Genomic DNA, 20077 nt, shown 5'->3' on the forward strand with positions numbered 1-20077 from the left:
CTCTGCGGGAAGCCTGCTTCTCCCTCTCCCACTCCCCCTGCTTGTGTTCCCTCTCTTGCTGTGTCTCTCTCTGTCAAATAAATAAGTAAAATCTTTTTAAAATTTTATTTATTTATTTATTTGACAGAGAGAGTGAGTGAGCACATAAGCAGGGGGAGCAGCAGAGGGAGAGGGAGAAACGGGCCCTCTACTGAGCAGGGAGCCAGATGTGGGACTCGATCCCAGGACCTTGAGATCATGACCTGAGCTGAAGGCAGACACTTAACTGACTGAGCCACCCAGGCACCCCATCCCCTTTATTATTATGTAGTGTTCTTCTTTGTCTCTTTTTACAGTCTTTGTTTAAAAGTCTATTTTGTCCAGTACAAGTATTGCTACTCCAGCTTTCTTTGAACATCTATTTGCATGGTAGATGTTTTCTCCATCCCTTCACTTTGAACCTGCAGGTGTCTTTAGGTCTAAAATGAGTCTCTTGTAGGCAGCATATAGACGGGTCTTGCTTTTTTTTTTTTTTTAATCCATTCTGACACTGTTTCTTTTGATTAAAGCATTTAGTCCATTTACATTCAAGTCATTATTGATTTAAAAAAGGTAATTATTGATAGATATGTATTTATTGCCATTTTATTACTTGTGATTGTTTCTGGAGATTTTCTCTGATCCTTTTATATCTTTCTTTCATGGCTTGCTGGTTTTCTTTAGTGATATATTTGGATTTCTTTCTCTTTGTTCTTTGCATATTTATTTGTAGTTTTTGATTTGTGGTTACCATTAGGTTTGTATATAACGTCTTCTGTGTATAGCAGTCTATATTAAGTTGATGGTCGTTTAAGCTTGAACCCATTCTTTACTCCAGTCCTCCCCACGTTTTAGGTATATGTTGTCATATTTTACCTCCTTTTTTAAAGCGAGTTCCTTGACTGATTTTTTATAGAAATACTCATTTTTACTGCTTTTGTGTTTCCTACCTTCCTACTTTCACTTTGCTCTTTCTTTTCCACTCACAGAGTCCCCTTTAGTATTTCTTGCAGAGCTGTTTTCATGGTCATGAACTCCTTTAATTTTTTGTTTATCTGTGAAACTCTTTATTTCTCCTATTTTGATTGTTAACCTTGCTGGATAGAATATTCTTGGCTGCGGATTTTTCCCACTCAGCACTTTGATTATGCCATTCTCTTCTGGCTTGAAGAGTTTCTGCTGAAAAATCTACCTTATGGGTTTTCCCTTTTAAGTAACTTTTCTTTTGTCTTGCTGCTTTTAAGATTTTTTTTTTCCTTATCACTGTATTTTGCCAGTTTCATGATAATATGTCTTGGTGTGGGTCTGCTTTTGTTGATTTTGATGGGAGTTCTCTGTGCCTCCTGGATCTGGGTATCTGTTTCCTTCCCCAGATTAGGGAATTTTTTAGCTATTTCTTCAAATAAATTTTCTGCCTCCTTTTCTCTGTCTTCTTCTTCTGGAACTCCTAAAATACGAATGTTACTACATTTGATGGAGTCACTGAGTTCCCTAAGTCTATCTTCATTTCCCATAATTCTCTCTTTTGTTCAGCTTCATTATTTTTCATTATTTTGTCCTCTTTGTCACTAATTCATTCCTCTGCTTCTTCCTGCCTGCTCTTCATTGCATCAAGCCTATTTCCAATCTTGTTTATTGCATTTTTCATCTCTTACTGATTCTTTTTTACCTCTTTTATCTCTGTTGTAATGATTTCATTGATGCCTTCTATTATTTTCTCAAGCCCAGTGAGTATCCTTATGATTTTGCTTTAAATTCTTCATCAGGCATGTTACTTATATCTGTTTTGCTTAGATCTCTGGTCTTGGCCTTATCTCGTTCTTTCACTTGGGATAAATTCCTCCACCTGGCGTTTTGTTCTAAGTCTCTGCCTTCTTCTCTGTGTTAAAAAAGCCAGTTATGTCTCCTGCTCCTGAAAGTAATGGCTTTATGAAGAAGAGGTCGTGTAGTGTCCAGGGCCTAGTACTTCAGGGAGTGTCTCTGGTGTGTGCTGCATGTGATCTGCTGTTGTGTTTTGGCTGCTCTGTCCTTCAGGCCAGTCATCTGCCCAGGCTCTACTTGCCTGCAGTGGGCAGTGTTTGGTCCCTGGCCTGAATGTGGTGGCTTTTAACTAGGTGTGCTCTGGCCTGCTTGTGAAATGAGACTTGTCACCACGTCCACCAGAACTTAGGCCCTGCAGAACTCTTGGCGGGAGATGTGGTGTGGGCAGGGGTTTGTGCTGGTCTTCTGGGGAAGGGGCCCAATGTGCTGGGACTGAGGCAAGCCTGACTGAAAAGGGCAGTCCTGCCAGAGCACAAGAGGGGAGGGATTTGGTATAAGCAAGTTAGGCAGCAGGTGTCGATGCAGCTTCCCTCAGGTGGTTCTGTGTTTATGCTGAGGGGTAGGGGAGGGAAATGGCACCAGCCAGGTCCTTTCTTCCTGGTCTCTCTCTCTCTCAACATTGCCTCTTAGGGCCATGCTCCTAGAAGAGCAAGTAATCTCCCCACTGTGTGTCCCCAGGCTTGATTTCCCCATCTGTCAGGGGAGGGCCTGAGTGAGTTTCCACACTGTATGCTCCTAGGTTGTTTACCTGCCTTCTCTCCAGGAGCAGCCTGGATGCCTCCACACTGGAGCCCAGTCCAGCCTGCCGATACTTTAAAAAACTTCAGGATTGGGGGACTTGGGTGGCTCAGTCACTTAAGCATCTGCCTTTGGCTCAGGTCATGATCCCAGGGTCCTGGCCCCATCAGTGGAGGGTCTGCTTGTCCCCCTCCCTCTCCCTCTGCCTGCCGCTACTCCCCCCCCCCCCGCTTGTGCTTGCTCTCTTTCTCTGTCAAATAAATAAATAAAATCTTTAAAAACAAAAGCAAAACAAAAAACAAAAAAACTTCAGGATTTGAGCACTATTGTGGCAAGAAGTCACAAATTTCAACCCTTCCTGCTGTCCAAGCCAATGGCTATGGAAAAACATTCTCCTTGTGTGTTCCCCTGTGTGCTTCTCTCTCTCTCTCCCTTCTCTACAACCGTGGCTTCCTCCCCCCTGCAGCACCATGTGTCTGCACGTCCTACCTTCTTCAATGTGGCCTCTTCTCTCCACTTAGTTGTGGGGTTTGTTCTGGCAGTCTTCAGATTGATTTCTGGGGTATTTAGGATGATTTGATAGTTACTTAGTTCTGTTCATCGGATGCTGTGAGCTTAGGGTCCCCCTACTCTGCTGCCATCATCCCCCCTGTGTGATCCTTTCTCTTGATGAAGGGACCAAAAAGCACTCAACTTCAGTCTCCCAGGGCTCCTGTCATATTGTCATCCTTTATCCATTCATTCCGCTAACATTTTCAAGACTTCCATCAAAAACACAATTTAATATTTTTTCTCATGAACCCCACATATTGAAAGAGTTTTGCCCATTGCATTTATCAAGTAAGAATTTATTCTTTTCCTATTTGTAATTAATCAAAAACATATTTGACCACCAGCGAGAGTTCTGATCAGCTTGAGGAGACTAGGGTGCTCTCCCAGAGCAGGTCTAACGCTGGCCCATGTTGGGGAGGGTGATGGGGAAGGGTACAGCCATGGACATGTAACCGGAGCCCATGGGTGTGAGAGCACCTGGCTCCGGGGGCCTCAAACAGATCAGGTTTGGCCACTCACCACCGACAAAATACAAAGGCAGAGAGTGGGTGGCAGTGAAACAAGAAAGGAATTTGTTTCAATGAGCCCAACACCGGGAAGACTGGGACTAGCATCTCAAAGGCTGTCTCCAAAGTGCTGCAAATACTTGTAGGTTTATATAAGGAGAAGTATAGGGAGAAGGTGAGACAAAAGCCAGCGAGTACGTGCAGGTGAGCAGTAAAGGTCAGCTGGATCATTGTCTTGGGGTCAATCTCGGGCAAGGTCCTGCTGCCTCAGGGCAGTCCCTATTGCTTGAGGGGGTGGTTTCAGTTCCCATCCAGGGATGCCTTGCCCGCAGGGTCTTTTGCCTGAATTGAGAGATTAGCTGGAAAGAACTTCATCAGTTAGAAAGGACAGACTGAGGTCAGAATGGAGCAGTTGAAATCCTCTGTAAGACCTGTTGAAGCAGCTCCCACCTCCGAGACTACCTCCTCCCCGCTGTGTCCTCAGCCCCAGCCTGGGAACCACAGGCCTCTAATTTGCACCCCATGGGACAGAAGTCCGGGCAATGGGGCTGTAGCGAGGGTGTGAAACTGGGTGGGGAGATGGGTGTTCTCTTCCCAGCCCTGTGACCTCCCCAGTCCTGAGAACCCTCCCCAGGGCTTGATTTCCCCATCTGTCAGGGGAGGGCCCTAGTGAGAGAATCTCCAGATTTCCCTCCAGGCTCTGACCTTTTAGATGGTAAATCTTTGACTCGGGAGAGTGGAGGTGAGAGTGTGACAGAAACCAGCAGCACAGCCGGTGATCCCGCTGCTCCGGCTGGTCCCGCTAGGCTTGTCTGATAGACACTGATCCCTGTGGGCGTGACAGACAACGCCAGGCCAGAGCAGGGCTGTTTGGTCACACCAGGTTGGACATGCTGGAGCACCCCATACACAGGCGCACTCATACACACACATGCGTGTGAACAGCATGCACGTGTAAACGTGCATGTGCGCATTCATCAACACGTGCATGTGTATGCACACGCACACACACGCACACGCACAAACACACTCATCCCAAGTGCCATATGCTACACAGCCCCAAGTTTGCAGACCTGCCCACTTCTCTGCCCTGGATCACCAGCCACCGTTTTTTGGCATCTGTCTGGAAGGCTGGGTATGGGGCTTCCTGCTGGCCCAGATGTGTGAGCGTCTCTGAGTGGGCTGAGCCCACTGGTCTGCAGCCTGCTTTTCAAGAGCAGACATCAGGCGAGGGATGCAGGCTTTCCTCTGTAACTGTGCTGCTTGGGGTCTCCACTGCTGCTTCCCATTTGGTAACAGCTCATGAATCTTAGTTCTTCTCCCGTATCGGCCACAGGATGATGGAGGCCGGCAAAAAGGGGGCTCGCGTTGCTGACGGGTAGGAGAAGGGGAGCAGGGCGGGGGGTGGGGGTGGTGGATAGACAGCAGGCTGATGAGAGGAGCTGACTCCATATTGGCCCACCAGGGGGAGAACTTGGAACATTCATATCTGTATCCCTTCACTTATCCTGCACCTCCTGGGCTCAAGAGAGGTTTCTGGAAAGGATGAATAGATGCCTAACTAGATGAGGGAGATAAGGACCTGAAGAGACAAAGGAAGGAGGAAGGCAGGTGGGGAAGGGGAGATGAATAAAACCTAAACTAGTGGGGACAGGCTTAGGGGGAGCTTTTCTTTTTACATGGTAATTAAAAAGATTGACACTGTGGGGCCTGGTAAGAACACTACATTGTGGAAATGCATTTCTTTTCCTTCCTATTTCCTCTTGAGATGAACTCTGTCCCTGTTATGCTGTGACCCTGGGCGATCTCTCTCTGAGCCTCAGTATTCCCATCACTAAGCTGGGCCTTCCTTTCCCTCAAAGTGTCATCAAGAGATTCAAGTGAAGTAATGGAATGAGAATAGTGCTTTGGAAAACAAACATATGTGCCTAATCGCAGGGATGACATGCCCACACTGAAGCTGAAAGGCAGTGTGGTACAGTAGTTATGACTCAGTCTCCCAAGTCAGATTGCCTGAATTCCCATCCCAACTTTTCCCCTTACCAGCTGTGGGACCTCAAGCACGTTCCTTAACTTCTCTGTGCCGCAGTTACTTCATCTGAGAAGCAAGCATGATGATAACAATATCTGCTTCTCCCTCTCCCACTCCCCCTGCTTGTGTTCCTGCTCTCACTGTCTCTATCTCTGTCAAATAAATAAAATCTTAAAAATAAATAAATAAATCTTAAAAAAGCTATAGGAATCTGAAGAGAGGCAGTGTTTTATCTTTAATTTAAAAATTTCCCCAATGCTACGGATTTGTGTACATATGTTTTAGTTTTACTATGTGACCATTTTATTGTGGTGTCATGACTTGTTGCTTTGTGACTTAAGTTTTTTAAACATTTCATTACTGTTCTTGAATAGATAATACATCCACAGGGCACAAAATTTGCAAGGTTGCTGTGACATGTGCTGGCTGAGGCAGGTGGCACTTTAGGGTGCCCCTGTGCCTGGCTCTTGCATGCATCCGGTGCCCACTTTGGGCAGAAACAAAGGACGGGGACTTGAGTGGGACCTTGGCCCAGAGGCAGCAGGTTCACTCCCAGCCCTGGCTCCGGGTGCACTGGCCAGCCTGGCTGAGGAGGACTGCAGGGTCAGAGAGGCAGATGGATGGGACCAGGGGACAAGGAGAAAGAAGGACACAGGGAAACGAGAAAGAAGCCAGGTTAATGTTTAAAAAGAAGACAACAGACCCAAAATGGAGTCGTTTATGCTAAGCCCCAAGTCACCAAACCGAGACTTAATTTACAGTTTTGGCTCTCCTAGAAATGGAATCTTAAATCAGCCAATTAGGAATTACCTGATCAGGGCGCCTGGGTGGCTCAGTTGGTTAAGCGACTGCCTTCGGCTCAGGTTATGATCCTGGAGTCCCAGGATCGAGTCCCACATCCGGCTCCCTGCTCAGCAGGGAGTTGGTTTCTCCCTCTGACCCTCCCCCCTCTCATGTTCTTTCTCTCTCATTCTCTCTCTTTCAAATAAATAAATAAAATCTTAAAAAAAAAAAAAAAAAGGAATTACCTGATCAGCACTAGCGGCTAATCTGCCCGATAGATAGACCCCTGTCATCTCCTAAAGGAAAGTGACCTTGCCATATCCAATCTACTTTTTGCTCGTACAACTTCCTTGTTCGCCCTGCTTTCTGCCTATAAAAGTGTTTCGTTTTGTACAGCTCCTCAGAGCTCCTTCTGTCTGCTAGATTGGATGCTGCTTGAATCATTGAAGAAAACCAATAAGAGGGGCACCTGGCTGGCTCAGTTGATTGAGCATGCAACTCTTGATTTTGGGGTCATGAGTTCAAGCCTAGCCTCACATTGGGTGTAGAGATTACTTAAGAAAAAAGAAAGAAGGCCAGAAAGAGCTTTAGAATGTTCTCAGTTGGGGGCACCTGTTTGGCTCAGTTGGAGAAGCATGTGACTCTTGATCTCATGGACTTTGATCCCACATTGAGTCTAGAGATTACTTAAAAAAAAAAAAAAAATTGTGCTCAGTTGAATTTTTTTTTTTTTTTAACTAAAGAGGATAATTCCAACCTGAAAACAAGAATATCTAGAGATTAAATCATTTCTGAATCAGCTAAAATCGATGATTGGGGCTTGCTGGGATTGAACTAGGTGTTTACCAACGGGAAAAGCTCCCAGGATCTCTTTTCTTTTTAAATTGAGGTAAAATTGGTAAATAACATTGTATGTTTCAGGTATACAACATTATAATTCAACCTTTGTATGTGCTACAAAGTAATCACCACTAAAGTCTACTTACCATTATCAGCATAAAACTGAGTCCCTTTATCCATTTTGCTTGCCTCCCCACTCCCTCTCCCTTCTGGTAACCATCAATCTGTTCTCTGTATCCATGAGCTTGTTTTTGTTTTGTTTTGTTTTAGATTCCATATATAAATGAAATCTTACAGTATTTGTTTTTCTCCATCTGACTTACTTCGCTTAGCATAATACCTTCAAGGTCCATCCATGTTGTCACAAATGGCAAGATTGCATTCTTTTTTTATCACTGAGTAATATCCCATTGTATGTATATATATATGTGTGTAAATACCACATCTTCTTTATTCATCCATAGATGGACATTTAGGTTGTTTCCATGTCTTGGATATTATAAATAATGATGCTGTGGATGGGGTGCCTGGGTGCCTCAGCTGCCTTCGGCTCAGGTCATGATCCCAGGGTCCTGAGATCAAGCCCCGCATACGGCTCCCTGCTCCACGGGAAGCCTGCTTCTCCCTCTCCCACTCCCCCTGCTTGTGTTCCCTCTGTCGCTGTGTCTCTCTCTGTCAAATAAATAAATAAAATCTTTAAAAAAAAATAATGATGCAGTGGACATGGAGGTTAGGTATCTTTTTGAGTTAGTGTTTTCATTTTCTATGGATAAATACCCAGAAATGGAAAAGCTGGATCACATGGTAGTTCTATTCTTTTTTTTTTTTTTTTTTTAAGGAATCTCCATACTGTTTTCCACAGTGGCTGCCCCAGTTCACGTTCCCACCACCAATGCATGAGGGTTCTGTTTTCTCTATATCTTCTCCTACACTTGTTGTTTCTTGTCTTTTTGGTAATAGCCATTCTAACCAGTGTGAGGTGATATCTCATTATGGTTTTGAATGGCATTTCCCTAATAATTAGTGATCTTTCCCTAATAATCAGCATCTTTCTGTGTGCCTGTTGGCCATGTGTATGTCTTCTTTGGAAAAATGTCTATTCAGATCCTCTGCCCATTTCAATTGGGTTGTTTGGTGTTTTGTTGTTGAGTTGTATGAGTTCTTTCAATATTTTAGATCTTAATCCCTTATCAGATATATGATTTAAAAAAAATCTTGTCCCATGCATTAGGTTGTCTTTTTGTTGTGATGATGGTTTCTTTCACTTTGTGGAAGCTTTTTAGTCTGATTTAGTCCCATTCGTTTATTTCTGCTTTTGTTTCCCTTGCTTTTGAAGTCAGATCCACAAAAATGTTACCAAGACTAATGTCAAGGAGCTTACTACCTATCTTTTCTTCCAGGAATTGTATGGTTTCAGGTCTTACATTCAAATCTTTAATCCATCTTTTTTAAAAATCTTTAATCCATTTTGAGTTAATTTTTGTGTATTTTTAAAATAGTGGACTATTTTCATTCTTTTGCATGTGACCATCCAGATTTCCCAACACCATTTATTAAGGAGACTGTCCTTTCTCTATTGTATGTTTTTGGCTCCTTTGTCATAAATTAATTGGCCATATGTGTGTGGGTTTAATTCTGGGTTCTCAGTGGTATTCCATTGATCCATGCATCTATTTTTATGTCAAACCAGACTGTTTTTGTTACTGTAGCTTTGTAGTATAGTTTGAAATCAGGGAGCATGATTTCCTTACCTCCAGCTTTGTTCTTTCTCAAGATTGCTTTGGCTACTCAGGATCTTTTGTGGTTCCAAACAAATTTTAGAATTATTTTTTTTTAAGATTTTATTTATTTATTTGACAGAGAGAGACACAGTGAGAGAGGGAACACAAGCAGGGGGAGTGGGAGAGGGAGAAGCAGGCTTCCCACTGAGCAGGGAGCCCGATGCGGGGCTCGATCCCAGGACCCCGGGATCACGACCCGAGCCAAAGGCAGACACTTAACGACTGAGCCACCTGGGTGCCCCAAATTTTAGAATTATTTTAGTTCTGAAAAATTCCCTTGGAATTTTGATAGGGATTGCATTGAATCTATAGGTTGCTTTGGGACATTTTAGCAATATTAATTCTTTGGATCCCTGAGCACAGAATATTTTTCCATTTATTTGTATCTTCTTCAATTTCTTTCATCAGTGTCTTATAGCTTTCGGAACACAGGTCTTTCATCTCCTTGGTTAAGTTTATTCCTAGGTATTTAAGTCTTTTTGATGTAATTGTAAATGGGATTGTTTTCTTAGTTTCTCTTTCTAATAGTTCATAATTAGTGTATAGAAAGATCTTAGATTTCTGTATTTTGATTTTGTATCCTGCAACTTTACTGAATTCATTTATTAGTTTGGACGGTTTTTAGTGGAGTCTTTGGGGTTTTCTCTATATTGTATTATGTCATCTGTAAACAGTGACAGTTTTACTTCTTCCTTTCCAATTTGGATGCCTTTTATTTTTCTTGCCAAATTGCTGTGGTTAGCACTTCTGATACTATGTTGAATAAAAGTGGCAAGAGTGGGCATCCTTGTCTTGTTCCTGATCTTTGAGGAAAAGATTTCAGCTTTTCACCATTGAGTATGATGTTAGCTGTGGGTTTGTCTTGTATGGCCCTTACTGTGTCTAGGCACATTCCCTCTATTCCCACTTTGTTGAGAGTTTTTATTGCAAGAGGATGTTGAATTTTGTCAAATGCTTTGTCTGCGTCTGCTGAGATGATCCTCTGCTTTTTATCCTTCCTTTTGTCAGTGCGGTGTATTACCTTGATTGATTTACAGATGTTAACCCACCCTTGCACCAGGGTCCGCAGAGCAGCCTTGGGAGGGAAGGAAGCTGCCCATGGAAGAAAAGCAGTCCTGGTCCTATCACAGACCACTGGCGGAGAGTGAGGATGCACAGGGTCTTAGTGGGGATCACTAGGCGGGCTCCATTAGACCCACAATGCACATGCCCCAGACCCAGCAAATCCCCTCATTTCTACTCTACAGAAACACATGCTGATGAACACAGGGAGACAGTGGAAGGTTCGCTGCAGCACTGGAAATTGGAAACATTATTTAGCATATCTATATATGGAAGTCTGTATCCCATAGAAAAAGGCCTGGAAGGAGCCCAAAGCTGATAATGGTGTTGCCCCTAGGAGGGCACTGGGCTTGGGGCAGTTGAGAGGGGACTTATGCAACATTTTTTTGTGCTTTAAACAAGGAGAATGCTTCTGGTATTTCTTGTTTGACCTAAATTAGTATGTTTTTCTTATACTTGAAAAGAACTAAATTGATCCCAAAAGAGGAGGGATTTGGGCAAAAAGGAGAGAAAGCAGAGAGGTTTGGAGGTGAAGGAGGAGCCATGAGATGATAGGGAGAAAGATGGGCAGAGAGGCTCTTTTGCACTCTGGTGAATGACACGCAATCTAATTCATCCTCCAGCTCCTCTTCGGGGCTGTTCAGCAAAGACTCAAACAGCTTTTTGATTCATTATTGGATGTTGGGTTTTTCTTTCAAATGTAAAACTGAGATCACCCACAAGGCAGACTGGCATTATTCATGGAGAACCTTCTATGGTGGAGCCTGGGCGTATAGGGGGCAGTAAGAGCTCCACAGTGACCTTTACTACCTTGAGATAAATCTCTCAAGGCGCCAGAAACAAAGGGTTGTGGAAGCAGAGAGGAAGGAGCATTGATTCTGTCTGAGAATTAGGAAGGCCTCATGGAGGTAGAGATGTGGCTGGGGAGCGCTGGTGCAAACATAGGGATGTTCCAGCGAGAAGAATTGGGAAAATGCGTCTTAGGCTGTGTTTGGTGGACCTCCTCCCAAGGTTCTAGGTCGTTGTCTATGGGTTGAAAGAGTCCCAGAGAGCATGCTCATCTGGTGGCCAATGCTAAAAGCGCCTCCATGCCGAGAAGCCTCTAGGAGGCTGAGAACAAACATCAGCTGAAAATCCTGGGTCCCTCACCAAAAACAGTTGGCATCATGGGGCTCCAGATGTGATGCCCTAAAAGGAATACAGCATCACATATGAATTGTTCGTAGCAAAAATTATTATCTGATTCTCTAGTCAGGAGGAAACATGAGACAAATCCACCTTGGGGGTCACTCTGCAGGACAGCTGACTTTGACCCTTCAGAAATGTCAGTGTCGGGATGCCTGGGTGGCTCAGTCGGTTAAGCATCTGTCTTCAGTTCAGGTCATGATCTTGGGGTCCTGGAATTGAGTCCTGCATCAGGCGCTCTGCTCAGCGGGGAGCCTGCTTCTCCCTCTCCCTCTGTGCTCTCTCTCTCAAATAAATATATAAAAATCTTTTTAAAAAAATGTGTCAGGAAAAACAGAGAAGGCTGGGTTTGTTCTGGAACCGCAGAGAGTAAAGAGACATGACAGCCCAGAGAAGGCATGAGTCTTGGTTGGATCCTGGATCTGGGAAACACAGCTAAGGTGGACATTGTTGGACACCTGGGGATGCTGGATCGTGGACTTTGCATTAGATAATAGCTTTGAATCTTTTTTTTTTTCTTTTAATGATGGAAATAAAAAGAACGTTAACATGATGTTGTTTCCATGGGGTGGGAAGATGCAGGGGAAGAGAATCCATTCTTTTACAAGGAGAATGCAAGTTTGGGTTCTGGTTGTGGCCCCGCCGCTACCTACCTGTGACAACAGGAACCCATTGTGCCCGGGTCCCGAGCCCGTTTCACCTATGGGCACAGGGACCAGGTGGTGCCCACCTGGTGAGGCTGTTGAAGGCCAACTGTGTGTATTCAGGAGAAGCTGCAGCCAGTGGGTTAACCCCCTTCAGCCCCCTGGTCCTGCTGGAAGCATCCACAGAGTCAGGCCCTCTGGGGGGCTCCCTTCGCCCTGTGTGGGGGAGGCAGACCAGGGGGTGGCATGCACCCCTTCGCTTCCCTCTGCCTCCCCCACCCCGGTTCTCAGCCCAGAATAGGTGCTGTGCTCCCAGCCAGAGTTTTCGACTGCAGGGTGCAGCCTGGAAACATGGTTTAGATCCCCTTTGTTGGTTTCCAGCAAATTAAAATTTATCTCTCAGGGAGGAAATGAGGGGGTTGAGGGTTTTTTTCTTCTCCTTAATGGGTCCTGATGAAGGAAATGAATGCAGAGAGGGAATCAGAAATACGATCCACCGCTTGCCGGCTTGGAAAGGTCTGGGGGCTCCCTGCGCCCTCACAGGGGGCAGCTGGGCACAGGGTGTTTTATTGTATAATTAACCTTGACCCCTCTGGGTTCAAAGAGAGAGGTTAGTTGGAAATAAATCAATAGTCTGGTCTGGTCACTTCAAAGGCTTCAGAACCCGCTGGAAAATTCCATATTGTTTCAGTGTGTAAATTGGAATAGGGTGTGCAGTTCTTTTTGAAAGGCTGGGAGGGTTAGGCCTAAAATTGAAATTAATTGTGTATCCACTTCCTTTAATCAAGCAACCAGGAGGCTTTATTGCGTTCCTTGTTGCAGGGGTGGGTGGGAAGTCCCCGCAGAAAACACCGTGTGACCTCTGTGTGGCCATTGGGCAGGGCTCTGGGACAAAAGGCATCTCCCCTCCCCAGCAGCAAGCAGCCTTTTATTCGGACATGTCTGGAATTCTCAGAACCACCAAGCCATCACCATCCTTATACATAGCATTTATTGAGTACTTACTATGGCCCGGGTGCCAGGGATTTTCCTGGGATTTTTCTCGTCTGATCCTCACAACAACCCAGTTGGATTAAGTACCATTATTATCTGTTACAGATGGGGCAGTGGAGCTTCAGAGGGGCGAACTAGCCAGGCCAAAGCCACTGTGAGCTTTCTGTTGCAGTGCCGTGGCTCAAGGAATGAACATCAGAGCCCCGGGAGAGCTGCAGATCACCCAGTCTCCATTCTCCTCCCCAGAGTCTTCAAGAGAAACCAGCCCTGGCCACCTTTCCCAGAGTCCCTCTTGGCTTCACGTCCTGTTCACCTTTCCCCTCTCTCTCTCCTTTCTCCACCCCACACCCCTTCCCTTGGGCTTTGCTTTCCTGCTCTCTGGCTTTCTTTCCACAAACACGCGACTGTTTAGAGCTTCTGTCCGCTCTGGCTGGCTCACAAAGAGGTAAGATACCGTGCTCGTCCTTAGGAAACTCACTTCCTAAGTTCCCCAAGCAGGGATGACAGGTAGACATGGTGTGCAGATTTGCTGCAGAAGGAAGTAGTTCTGTATGAGAGGGTTAAGCAAGGTGCAGAGGAAGGGCAGAAGCAGAAGTGGTTCTAACCGGAGAGAACCAGGGAGGACATCGGGAGGAGGCAGTGAACAAGAACCAGTGGAGTGGGATCATTCCAGGCTGAAGGAACTTCTTGCAGAAAGGCCTGGAGGCAGTGTTGTGCCTGGCACATGCTGGAGAAGCCAGGAGCCCGACTTGAAGGATTGGAGTCCACAAAAGGAGCCAAGAATTAGGCTCTGTTCTGAATAATAATAATAATAAGAGCAAGCATGGTCCTGAGTGCTTTACATGACTGACTTGTTTACTGCTCACAACCTGCAAGGTAGGTGCTGTCCTTATCCCCCTGGTTTCTAGAGGAGGAAATGGTCCCAGAAGGTCACCCAGCTGGACGGCAGCTGAGTGGGGATTACAAACCCAAGCCTGTGCTCTGAACCGCTGGATTACACTGTCTCCCGTGAGGGGGGCCTTGAACGCCAGGCCAAAGATGTCGTACTGCCCTGGGAGCAATGGGAAGCGATGGCAGGTTCCTGATCTAACCTGCATTTTAGGACATGCCCAGCTTCCTCAACCGCCCTACTCCAGGGTCTGACATCCCTGGGTCTCTCCTCAATATGCAGGAAGAAAATCTTCATCTCAGCCAGTTTAGACCATTCCCTGTTCTCCCCACCCTCTCCTCCCCACCATGAGATTCCCCTGTCCTTTCTCCTCCACACCCAGATAGCAAGTCAGTAGCCAGCATGGGCTTAGAACAAGGAGGCCAATGTTCCAGCCCCAGCTCCACCACCTCACTTCTCTGGGCCTCAGTTTCCATCTGTTAAGTGAGAGGGTGACAGAGAGTCCATCCCTGCCCCCCACAAGGCTTTGAGAAGACTCAGATGAGGTAACAGGGAGGCATTCCACAAAAGGCCACCAGAATTAGTAACAGAGGCCTCATTGTTATCACTCAGGACTCCACAGAGGCTCTTTCCCTTCCCTGAGGAAGGCCCTGGCCATTGACCCTCTTGCTGGTTCCCTTTCCACCCGGAAGGCCACACCAAGCTTTCCTCAGACATGTCAACTGTGCAAAAAAGCAGGTGCTGGAAATCTAGTAACCATTCATTCATCTATTTCTTGGGCATCTACTAAGTGCCAAGCCCCATGCAGCAGATGATAGCTTCCTGGCTGCTCAGAGGTCGCAGCCCGCCCTTTCACTTCTTTGCTCCGCTGTGCCTTCAGCCTCAGAGCCCTTTCCCCAGCCATCATTCCTCTTCGAAGCCTTCCTTAATCCTGGACGCCTAGGAACTGCGTTTTCTTCTGTTTCCACAGCTTGTTGCTGTTACCACCCAAGTGAGCATTTGGATAGATAGCAGTAATTTTACTCACTCCTGGGCAGTCAGTTCACTGAGGGCCTGGTCCGCCTCCCTTGTACGGGGCTGAGCACTTATGAGCTGCTAGCTTCCATCCAACTGTAGTCCCCATAGCTGTAATCCTCACCAATTCCACAGGGTGGCAGCAAAACCCTCCGGTCACAGCCCTCCTCCTGGGAGAGCAGAGCCTCCAGGCAGGGCTGCTGTGTCCAGAGACTCCCTCGACTGCAGGGAAGCCAGGCCAGGTGCGGAGGTCCCTTCAAGCTTGCGCTCTTCTTTATCCCACTCTTCACCTTCCACTTGGGGTCACCTTGCCCTGCCCACCCCAATCTCCCTTCCTGTAACAATGGGATCACTTGAACACAAACTGCACGCTTCCCTTATTACAAACTCATGGAGTCCTTTCAGCTACTTTTTAAAAAATCTTTTTAAATTTTATAATTTTTTATTAAAATTTTTTTTTAAGATTTTGCTTATTTATTTGACCTAGAGAGAGCACAAGCAGGGCGAGTGGCAGGCAAAGGGAGAAGGAGAAGCAGGCTCCCCGCTGAGCAGGGAGCCCAACCTGGGGCTCGGTCCCAGCACCCTGGGACCATGACCTGAGCTGAAGGCAGCCGCCCGACCGACTGAGCCACCCAGGTGCCCAATTTTGTATTATTTTTTAAAAGATTTATTTATTTGAGAGAGAGAGAGAGAGAGAGAGAGAGCGCCGGGGGAGGGGCAAAGGGAGAGGGAGAGAGAGTTTCCTGCAGACTCCCCGCTGAGTGCAGAGTCCCACCTGGGGCTCCATCTCAGGAGCCTGAGATCATGACCTGAGCCAAAACCAAGAGTCAGACGCTCAAGGGACTGAGCCACCCAGGCGCCCCCACCTATTTTTTTTTTTTTTTTTTAGTGACAGTTTATAAAAAGGTCATTCATATGCCATACAGCTCACCCATTACAGTGGGCAATTTAGTAGTTCTTAGGATATTCACAGGGTTGTGCAACCATCATCACAACCAAATTTAATTTAATTCTCATCACCCCAAAAAGAAACCCTGTGCCCGTTAGCACTCACTCCCCATTTTTCCCTAACCCCCAGCCCTAGGCAACCACTTATCTCTTCTTGATCTCTATAGATTTGCCTCTTCTGGGCATTTCATACAAATGGAACCATACGATATGTGGTCTTTTGTGACTGGCTTCTTTCACTTAGCATCAAGTTTTCCAGTCCATTTTACTGCTAAATAATATCCTATCGTATGGATATACCACATTTTGTTTATCCATTCATCACCTGGTGGACATTTATTTCCACTTTTTATCTATCACGGATCTTGTAGCTATGAACATCGACATACAAATTTTTGTATAAACTTGTGTGCTTTCATTTTTCTTGACTAAACACTGAGGAGTGGAAACGCTGGGTCATCTAGTAGCTCTATGTCCAGCCTTTTGAGGAATGGGCTTTTCACAACAGCCGCACCGTTTTATATTCCCATTGGCGGTGTGTGAGCGTTTGGAGTTTGCCACATCCTCGACGGCACTTGATAGTATGTGACTTTTTCTTTTTTTAAAGATTCTATTTATTTATTTGACAGAGAGAGCACAAGCAGTGGCAGGCAGAGGGAGAAGCAGACTCTCTGCAGGGCAGGGAGCCCGATGCGGGGAGCCCCCCAGGCACCCCAAGTATGTGACTTTTTTATTCTAGCTATCCTAGTGGGAACAGAGTGGTATCGCATTGGGGTTTTGCTTTCTATTTATTTAATGTGCTGTTGGGCACTTGCATATCTTCTTTGCAGAAATGTGTATTCAGATCCTTTGCCCATTATTTTATTTAGGTTTTTTTTAAATATTAAGTAATCTCTACACCCAATGTGGGGCTCAAACTCACGACCCCGAGGTCAAGAACTGATTGCTCTACTAACTAAGCCGGCCAGGCGCCCCACCTTTGCCCATTTTTAAATTGGGTTACTTGTCTTTTTATCATTGAGTTATTTTTATTGAGTTATGAGTTCTTCATATATTCTAGATACAAATCCTTTATCAGAGATACGACGTGCAAGTATTTTCTCCCATTCTGTGCTTGTCTTGGTACTTTCTTGATGGTGTCATTTGAAACACAAAGTTTTTAATTGTGATATGTTTTTTTTTTTTTTGGATGTTTTTGATGGTATTTTTTCTTTTCTTGGATTGTACCTGTGGCATTATGTCAATTTTTGTCTAATCCAAGGTTACAAATCTGTACATCTATGTTTTCTTCTATGTGCTAGCTTTTACATTTAGGTTTTTGCTCCATTTTAATTGTTTTTACATGGTGTGAGGAAGGGGTCCAAATTCATTCTTTTTCATGTGAATATCCACTTGTCCCAGTGCCATTTGTTGAAAAGTCTCTTCTTCCCCATGAATGGTTTTGATATCCTTGCCAAAGTTCAATTTATATGTGAGGGTTTATTCCTGGGTTGGGTTCTCAATTCTATCCCGTTGGTCTCTTCGTCTATCCTTATGTTAGTAGCCCACTCTGTTCATTACTGTAGCTTTGTAGTAAGCTTTGAAATCAGGAAGTGAGTCTTCCAACTCTGTTCTTTGTTCCTTATAGTTCCGTATGAATTTTAGGTTTAGCTTATCAGTTTCTGTAAAGAAGCCAGCTGAGTCAACAACCCTTTGAGATAGGAGCATATTATCCCAATTTTACAGATGAGAAAACTGAGGCCTAAAGAAGTTAAGTCAACTCCTCATAGTCACATGACTAGAAATGGCTGAGCCCAGGGGTCAGACCACATCCATCAAACGCCACCTGGGCCAGACCACCGCCTCAGCTCCAGGGGATGCCATGCTTCTCACTAGGAGACAGAGCTCATCATTCTCCACAATAGAGCATGAGCTCTGGGCTAGCTCCCAGGTGGCAAAAGGCTGAGAGTTTCTGGCCGGTGAGCCACCAGCTGGAGTTAGAGAAGCTCCTCCATAAAGTGGCACCCGAACAGAGCATGGCAGAGAAATCACTCACTCTCCTGGGGCTCCAGTTCTGCCTATCCTAGCCTCAGCCCCAGTAACTGGGGGGCTTAGGCACGGGAAAGATGACCCCAAGCTTCCAGGCACAAGATTCCCCTGTCGTTTAACCAAGATGGTACCATACTAGCCAGGGATGGGACTAAAGAGTTTGTTCTTTGTAGCTTCGTGACAGTGTCCCCAGCATTCCAGTTAGATGTCCTGTTCCTGCGTGCCTGCCTTCAACAGTTCCTGAGTGGGTCTTGGGGATACAGATTCTATTGTGGGGAGCCAGATCATGAGGCAAGGAAGTAAATGCAGGGACCTGCGCAGCACAGGACATGATAGGCATTCAGGGGAGAAGGAGCCCCAGGCTGTGGGCATTTTGGAGTGACGGCCAGGGCCAGACCCTGCTGCAGTGTGGCAGTGGGCACATGGTACAGGGTGACCATCTATGTCCTTGAGGGATCCAAGTCCAGGGTACATCCCTCTTGAGCCCGAGGAGCAAGGTCTTTCCCTCCCTGGTCAATCTGGCTCCCTTGGGCCTTCTCTCCCCCTCTACTCTCCTCCCCCCTTTCCTTCCCCAGGTGGCCTCAAGATGGCCGGGGAAGCAACAGAGTTCCCAAATCAGACCCTAGGAAGCTGTTTGTGAGAGGGGCATGGGTCTAGATCTCCCCCTCCGTGACCTTGGCCTGGACCATCTCTGGTTGTCCTCACTCCTTCACTTCCTGCTTCCGGTCTGGATCTCCCTTTCCCTGTCCTGAGCAAGGTGACTCCCTCCCCTGCCACCCTTCTCCCTCTCCCTTCCCTCTAGGGTCTGGAGCACAGTCCGGTTTTGAGGGTCTGACTGGGTTGAGTGGAAGGGGCTCCAGGCAGGGTGTGGCCATCCTGGGTGCTAGGCCTGGCCCTACCTCTAACTTCCCTGTGCCCTTGAGCAGCTCCTGCCCTGCATCTGTCTCATAAGAGAGACCGTGGTCCCCTCCAGCACAGGCGTTCTGCGCTCTACCAACCCAGGCTGGTGGGGCTCTCAGGCCTGCACCAGCCTCCTTGCAGGAGAGGGAGCAGGCTGTGGTGTTCACAGGGGCCTCAGGACTGAACACCAGGATCCCTCTTCACCGATAATAGGGATGTGACCCATAAACAGGGCCTGTGTAGGAGTCGGGAGCACCCATGTCCTCCTGCAGCCCCAGCAGCAGCCCCTTCTGCCTGGGTCCTCCTGGGGGGAGCTTCTTGCTCACCCAGCCCCCAGCTCCCACGTGTTCTCCACCTGCCCCCCGAAGTGGTCCTGTGATAGTTTGAGAACATGTCCATAACGTTGACTCTACTCCCATCAGAAAGTGGAACCTGCTTCCCCTCCCCTGGAATAGGGCTGGCCGTGGTGACTTGCTTCTAATGAACGGAACGTGGCGGAAGTGACACCACAAAATGTCCTTGGTTAGATTCGAAATGGTGATGCAGTTTCTGCCTGGCTCTCTCTAGTCACCTGTCCTTAGACCCCAGCCACCATGCTTTGAGGAAGCCCAGGCCACTTGGAGAGGCCACGTGGAGGTGTGGGGGCCAACAGCCAGCATCAGCCACCGGACGTGAGAGCCAGCGAGCCCTCAGATGATTCCAGCCCCAGGCTTCAAGCTGAGGCCACCACTGCCCCGGAAAGCAGACAACTGTCCTGCTGAGCCCCACTCAGACTGCAAATGTCTGACCAAAATAGATGGTAGATCAAGCCACTAAGTTGTGGGGTGGCCTGTGACCAAGCATTAGACAATTGGAGCCACTAGCAAGCCCAGGCAGTGGCTGCCTTCTGCCCCAAGACTGTGTGTGTATGGGGGCCGGTGTCTCCTGCCTGAGGCCACGGACTATTGGAGATAGGGAGCCAGATTCCAGCCAGGCACCCCCCCTCCCCCGGCTTTGACGCCTATTTCTGCTAATCTTCCTAATTAGAACCCTGCTTCCCTTTACCTTAGCTTGGTCCAGCCTGGTTAGAACAGGCCCTGCCTATATTTGCATGTAATTTGTATGCAATTTGCATACGTCTACATGGGCCATACAAGGTGGTTTCTAAATGTTTCTGGATGCCCCCCTGGGGAAGGTACTAGCCTCTTAGACTCTTGGAGGGGACAGGGTCACTGGGGGTTCACCTGGTCTCCTCCCATCCCCTGCAGGATCTGCTTGACCAGATGACAAACCCATGACCTTCCCAGGCAGCCCTCGGATGGCTGGTGTTGTTGAAGAATTCCTGTGTTGCAAAGTTCTGTGTA

The 20077-nt window shown here is 46.7% G+C and overlaps 1 long non-coding RNA gene across 3 annotated transcripts in view; it reads left to right on the forward strand.

The window, feature by feature from the left end:
- The window catches only part of LOC145723540 (uncharacterized), a 29131-nt gene extending 9818 nt beyond the window's left edge, over nucleotides 1–19313 (forward strand). Inside the window, exons 3-6 of one of the 3 annotated variants that reach the window (XR_014148679.1) lie at nucleotides 13061–15100; nucleotides 15346–15494; nucleotides 16436–16523; nucleotides 19302–19313. This is a non-coding gene — a long non-coding RNA (uncharacterized LOC145723540). Of the gene's footprint in view, nucleotides 1–13060; nucleotides 15263–15345; nucleotides 15495–16435; nucleotides 18777–19301 lie in introns of those variants that run through there. The other 2 variants (XR_014148678.1, XR_014148680.1) reach the window with 2 other exon arrangements.
- The last annotated feature ends 764 nt before the right edge of the window (nucleotides 19314–20077 follow it).

Source organism: Leptonychotes weddellii, chromosome 9 (genome assembly GCF_054177405.1).
Source record: "Leptonychotes weddellii isolate Sample4059 chromosome 9, ASM5417740v2, whole genome shotgun sequence".
Taxonomy (NCBI): Eukaryota; Metazoa; Chordata; class Mammalia; order Carnivora; family Phocidae; genus Leptonychotes; species Leptonychotes weddellii.